The following is a 6713-nucleotide window of genomic DNA, read 5'->3' as shown; positions in this document are numbered from 1 at the left end:
CCGCCCTTCTCCGGAGACTCAGGGCGGCTTACAATGCGTTAAGCAATAGCCTTCATACTTTTGTATATATTTATACAAAGTCAGCTTATTGCCCCCACAAACTGAGTCCTCATTTTACCTACCTTAGAAAGGATGGAAGGCTGAGTCAACCTTGAGCCTGGGGAGATTCGAACTTACTTTAATTGCAGACAGCTGGTGTTAAATTACAGTGCTTCTGTCTGCAGAGCTATCCAGTTAGAAGAAGCGTTTTCAGTTCATATGAGATAATAAGCTTCTAGGTGTGAAAGCAGTCCTGCCATTGAGATTTTATTTTATTTTATTTATTTTTATTAAATTTATATGCCGCCCTTCTCCGGAGACTCAGGGCGGCTTACAATGCGTTAAGCAATAGCCTTCATACTTTTGTATATTCATACAAAGTCAGCTTATTGCCCCCACAAACTGGGTCCTCATTTCACCTACCTTAGAAAGGATGGAAGGCTGAGTCAACCTTGAGCCTGGGGAGATTCGAACTTGCAGTAATTGCAGGCAGCTGATGTTAATAACAGTGCTTTAGTCTACTGAGCCACCGGGGTCTTGCTTCCCAAGGACCCCTCTAGAGTCCCATCCCGTCCCCACATCCCCCGAATCGGACACCACTCACTCCGCAGTACCTTATACAGAACACAGAATAACAAGAGTGGGAAGGGACCTTGGAGGTCTTCTAGTCCAACCCTTGACTCAGGCAGGAGACCCTAGAGCATTTCAGACAAATGGTTGTCCAACCTCTTCTTAAAACCTTCCAGGGTTGGAGTGTTGGCAACTTCTGGAGGCAAGTTGTTCCACTGGTTAATTGTTCTCACTGTCAGGAAATTTCTCCTTAGTTGCTTGATGGGTTTCCATCCGTGGCTTCTTGTCAGGTTGGCTGACTCCTTGCCAACAAATCTATTTAACTAAGCTCTCTGGTGGGCCTGAGGTATTCTCCTGGGAAACCCCCTTCGCTTTCTCCTGAAGTTTTCTTCAAAGAAGACGCCTGTCAATCTTCTCCCTGTGGCCCAGTAAATCAGGACGGGAACCACTCTGCAGCGACTGGCTTTCTCCTTCAGCCGAAAATCTCGGGGGGAGCCTCCCTGCACAGGAGCAGTCTACCCCTGCTTAGTGACTCGGCTACCTCCTCGGCGATGTGCCAGTAACTTTGCGGCTGTGGCTGATTTTTGTCATTCTGGATGGACCCCCCCCTTTTACCCAACCAGTAAAGCCCTCTTCTTGGGGTTACAACATCCAGAACGACCCGGGGGGGGGCTCTTTTGCTCACAACATTTTCAATGCCCAAAATTTAGGGGGTACATTTTTCACTTCCTTTGTACCTACCTATACAATATCTGCCAATAATGGGATGGCTTTAGCGCTAAACAATGGCAGGGCCCATTCAGGAGCACCCAAAGAATTGCAAAAACTTCAGCGGCTGCAGAGCAGAACAGACAGATGTAAGCTGGCCATTGAATGATTGAAGAGATTGGAGTGCCATTTGTCAGAAATGGTGCAGAGTCTTCTGCTTGGAGGGTGGTTTGGACTAGATCAGTGATGGCTAATCTTTTTGCCATTACGTGCCAGGAGTGGGGGGCGGGAGGGTGTCAAGTATGGGCGTGCCCACACCCATAATTCTATGCCCCCTGTGCATGCACACGCAACCCCCCCACTCTCCCCGCTCCTGGCACGTGATAGCCTGATAGGCCCATTTTTCTCTCTCACCTGGCTCCAGAGCCTCTCTAGGAGTCTGGGGAGAAAACGGCCTTCCCCACCTTCCCGGAGGTCCTCTGGAGGCCGAAAACAGTCACGCCCTTGTCACTTCCCGCCTGGACTACTGTAACGCTCTCTACATGGGGCTCCCCTTGAGGAGCACCCGGAGACTCCAATTGGTCCAGAACGTGGCCGCGCGAGTAGTTATGGGGGCGACCTGTCGTTCCCATGTAACACCTCTCTTGTGCGAGCTGAACTGGCTCCCAGTTGTCTTCCAGGTGTGTTTCAAGGTGCTAGTCACCATCTTCAAAGCACTCCATGTCTTAGGACCGGGATACTTACAGGACCGCCTTCAGACACCGCATGCCTCCCACCGCCCGATACGCTCCCACAGAGAGGGCCTCCTCAGGGTGCCGTCGGCCAAAAAAATGTCGGCTGGCGACCCCCAGGGGGAGAGCCTTCTCTGTGGGGGCTGCTGCCCTATGGAATGAGCTGCCCCCGGACATAAGGAGGATCCCCGACCTCCGCATCTTCCGTCGTGCGCTGAAGACTTTATTGTTTCAGCAAGCCGGCCTGACCGAATGAATTAAGTGGGTTTTAATGGTTTTAAAGGGGTTTTAGCTAGGGGTTTTAAATACGGCCAATGCTTTAAATTATTTTAAATTGTTTTTAATTTTTGTGTTGGTATTATTTTACCATGGCTGTACACCGCCCTGAGTCCTTCAGGAGAAGGGCGGTATAGAAATGTAATAAATAATAAGAATAAGAATAATAAAAATAAAAATAAGAATAATAAGAATAATAATAATAAGAAGAAGAAGAAGAAGAAGAAGAAAAGAAGAAGAAGAAGAAGAAGAAGAAGAAGAAGAAGAAGAAGAAGAAGAAGAAGAAGAAGAAGAAGAAGAAGAAGAAGAAGAAGAAGAAGAAGAAGAAGAAGAAGAAGAAGAAGTAGTAGTAGTAGTAGTAGTAGTATGGTCCCACCATTTTCAGGACGTTTTGGGCCCAGAAAATTGCCAGAAAAATTGCCAGAAAACTGCCTGGAAAATGGCAAAAAATGGCCATAAAGCACCCAAAAAACAGGCATGTGCACGCCGGCCAGCTGGTGCTCGGATTTCCGGCACTCACGCATGCACACACATTCCGATTTGGGCACTCGGTGCCAAAACGTTTTGCCATCACCGCTCTATTGAATCCCCATAACCTACCCGCCAACATGTCTTAGAACAGATAACGCAAAATCCTTCCTAGCCATTCATCTCCTGTGGAAACGAAACACCTATTTATTGGATCGTCAAGTTAATTTAAACTCACCCTTTCATCCTAAAGACAATGGCTGATTTAGGAACCCTTTGTTCCAGCTTTATGGAAGAACAAAACCACGACTGAATGAGGGGATGAGTCACCCCTTCCCCCCCCCCCCACCAAGGGCTCTGTGCTAAATGAATGGCTCCTTTTCTTTAATCCTGGGCACGGCCCACCTTGCTAATAATGTAGAGCAGTGTTTCTCAACCTTTGAAGCTTGAAGATGGGTGGACTTCAATTCCCAGAATCCCCCAGCCAGCGCTGCTGGCTGGGGGATTCTGGGAGTTGAAGTCCACCCATCTTCAAGCTACCAAGGTTGAGAAACACTGATGTAGAGGATCCCAAATCCACTAGAGCCACAGGGCTCTGAATGAAAATCTTTACGCTTCTGATCCACCCATTGTCTGACGGTTGACTGCTGCAGCTGAAGGTTGCCTTCCCCCCCAATTTGGTAAGCTGCTGTTTACAGGTAGTCCTCAACTTACAACAGTTCATTTAGTGCCCATTCAAAGTTACAACGGCACTGAAAAAGGTGACACACTGCCTTTTAACACTGATCAGCTGTAGGGCGGCCCTTTGAAGCCCCGGGGCAAGAGTTTAAACAGTTTTTTTTCCTTCCAGCCAATCAGTTGGGACTCTGGAGGCAGCGAATAGATTGGGGGCGGGGCCAAATAAAAGGTAAGAATAACACGGGGCGGGGGAGGGCCCAGCTCCTGAACAAAGAGAACTGATTCGGTGACGTCATATCGTCACCGCTACTGGCTCGGCCGAACCGGGCTGAACCAGGAGGAACCCATCACTGCCAAACACGATCTGCGCATGCGCACACACCAGCAAACCGGTAGCAAAGGTAAGTGAAACCCACCCCTGCCACAACTTCTGGAGGCAAGTTGTTCCACTGATTAATTGTTCTAACTATCAGGAAATTTCTCCTTAGTTCTAGGTTGCTTCTCTCCTTTGGTTAATTTCCATCCCTTCCTTCTTGTCCTGCCCTCGGGTGCTTTGGAGAAGAGCTTGACTCCCAGTGCCAATGTTGATGACAAACCCGGCAGTGAAGGACTCCTGCCAAGCTATCTCTTCAGCTTTGCACAGTACAATCTCCTTCCATCTCTCTCTTTTTTTTTTTTACATTTCATCACCCTCTGATTCCACTCCACACAGCCCCGTTGTTTGGCTGCCAAGAGATAACTGGAAGTCAACATCCAAGGTTGGCGATCCCAGCGCGCAGGACATAAAGGCGCACAAAATGGCATTCTCTTCCCCTTTGACGTCTTTGCAATTTTTCCATCCAAGCCAGAGTTGCACGGCGCAGCTCGAGGAGGCTGAACGAGAAACTCCCAAAGGGACTATTTATTTAAAAAGTTTAGGGAGCTACGCAATGCCTCAGCCCTCTGGGGCCAAGTGCAAGACGCAAAGTGCAACATTTAAAAAAGGAAAAGGGGAAAAAAAACAGCTTAGGTTGTGAAAAACATTAGAGCACATGCCTGTAAGAAAAAAAATCCATCAGGGATGCAAAGCAGAATTCAGTTTTTAGGGGGTTGTAAATACTTTGACGTGGTGGCTCAGTGGCTAAGACTTTTTCTTTTACATCTTTGGGCATAGTTATCTAACATTCCCAATATTTTGTCCTCCTGTCATTAAAATACACAGCTTTCAGGTTGGAGTGGAATACTTTTCTGCCTTGTTAAGCCTGTTGCAGTTGGCTGTGTATATAGATTTAAGCAATGTAGGGATCTTGTGGATCAAGCTCAAATCTATATCTCACTTTGGGCACAAAGCCAGCTGAGTGACTTTCTCTCAGCCCTAGGAAGGAGGCAATGGCCAGCCATTTCTGAAAAACCTTGCCAAGAAAACTGCAGGGATTTGTCCACTTCCCATTAAGTGTTCATAATATTGTTTTAGCCCATTGCTTATCTCAGTTCTATAAGGTTTGGGGGGGGGATTTGTAAATTTGGTTCTGGTGTACCCCTGTATTACAGAATGAGAAAAAATTTCTAATATAGACCTTTCTATAGAATTGAATTTCAGGGACGTGGTGGCTCAGTGGCTAAGACACTGAGCTTGTTGATCGAAAGGTTGGCAGTTCAGCAGTTCGAATCCCTAGTGCCACATAATGGAGTGAGCTCCCATTACTTGTCCCAGCTTCTGCCAACCTAGCAGTTTGAAAGCACTTAAAAAATGCAAGTAGAAAAATAGGGACCACCTTTGGTGGGATGGTAACAGCTTTCCGTGCGCCTTTGGCGTTTAGTCATGCCGTCCACATGACCACAGAGACGTCTTCGGACAGCGCTGGCTCTTCGGCTTTGAAACAGAGATGAGCCCCAGCCCCTAGGCTGTTCACTTCCCTGAGTCCTTCGGGAGTAGGGCGGCATATAAATTAAATAAAATAAAATAAATAAAATAGAGTCAGAAACGACTAGCACATATGTGAGAGGGGAACCTTTACCTTTACCTTAAATACTTGGAAGTATCTTATTAGTAAACCACCAGATGACATAAATCCAAAGAATTATTTTTTAAACGATCTTCACGCAATGAAGATTTTTTTCTTCGGAGATAGGAACGGCCATCAGAAGTGAGACATCTAACTAAAGATGAAGCATTCAGCAGATAGCTTTGAAAGCACTCCAGGAACGTTTCATTATCCCCGATTTTAATCTCTTTCCACTCTTTAGATTTCACATTGATCAAGAGGGATTTTAAAATATCCTGCTTTATGAGAGGTAGCCCGAGCTTATTTGTCCCCTTCGGGAGCTGTTCCAAGAAGACCAGCCAATGAACAGGAGGGAATTGGCTTAAAATAACTCACAGATTATTATAACGAATAGTGTTAATTGCGGAGATAATTAAGCTGTGTGCAAATCTGCTACCACAGGAGTGTGGAATTTATTGGCAAAGTGAGATCTTTGCAGTGTGCTCTTCTTCAACCACATGATCGCAGCTGTGAAGATAGCAAGGAGAGAATTTGGTCTACCTTTAGCAGGATGACTCCAATTTGAGAATAGTTCTTGGTGTTTGCTGAGTTTGATAGTTTTCGTACAGAGGTTTTATTCAATCAATCAGAATAGAGCTGGAAGGGACCTTGGAGGTCTTCTAGTCCAACCCCCTCAAGCAGGAGACCCTATACCAGTGATGGCTAATCTTTTCATCGCCAAGTGCCGAAAGCGCATGCACGCGCACACCCCCATAATGCAATGTGTGCACGACCCCTGGGCATCCCGGACGCCAGGGGTGAAATGCTCCCGGTTCGGACCGGATCGCCCAGTCTGGTAGCGATGGCGGCGGGTGATTCGGAGAACCGGTAGCAAAAATCCCTGTGCCCCTCCCCCCCCCATGCCCAGCTGAGCAGCACGATCATCAGAGGCTTTTTTTTTTACTTTTAAAAGCATTTTTTCTACAACTTCTTCCACCGAAAAACTGCTTTTAAAAGTAAAAAAAAAAGCCTCTGATGATCGTGCTGCTCAGCTGGGATGTCAGAAGCTTTTCAAAGCATTTTTTTAACCACCTCTTCCCCGGAAGAGGTTGCAGAAAAAAATGCTTTAAAAGTCTCTCTGATGATCCCAGCTGAGTTGCCTGATCGTCAGAGAGACTTTTAAAGCATTTTTTTCTGCAACCTCTTCCGGGGAAGAGGTGATTTAAAAAACGCTTTGAAAAGCCTCTGACGATCCCAGCTGTGTTGCCTGATCGGCAAA

Source organism: Pantherophis guttatus, chromosome 10, assembly GCF_059756535.1.
Source record: "Pantherophis guttatus breed Tessera chromosome 10, ASM5975653v1, whole genome shotgun sequence".
Taxonomy (NCBI): domain Eukaryota; kingdom Metazoa; phylum Chordata; class Lepidosauria; order Squamata; family Colubridae; genus Pantherophis; species Pantherophis guttatus.
The sequence above is the reverse complement of the archived record's forward strand: the minus strand, read 5'-3'. Positions refer to the sequence as shown.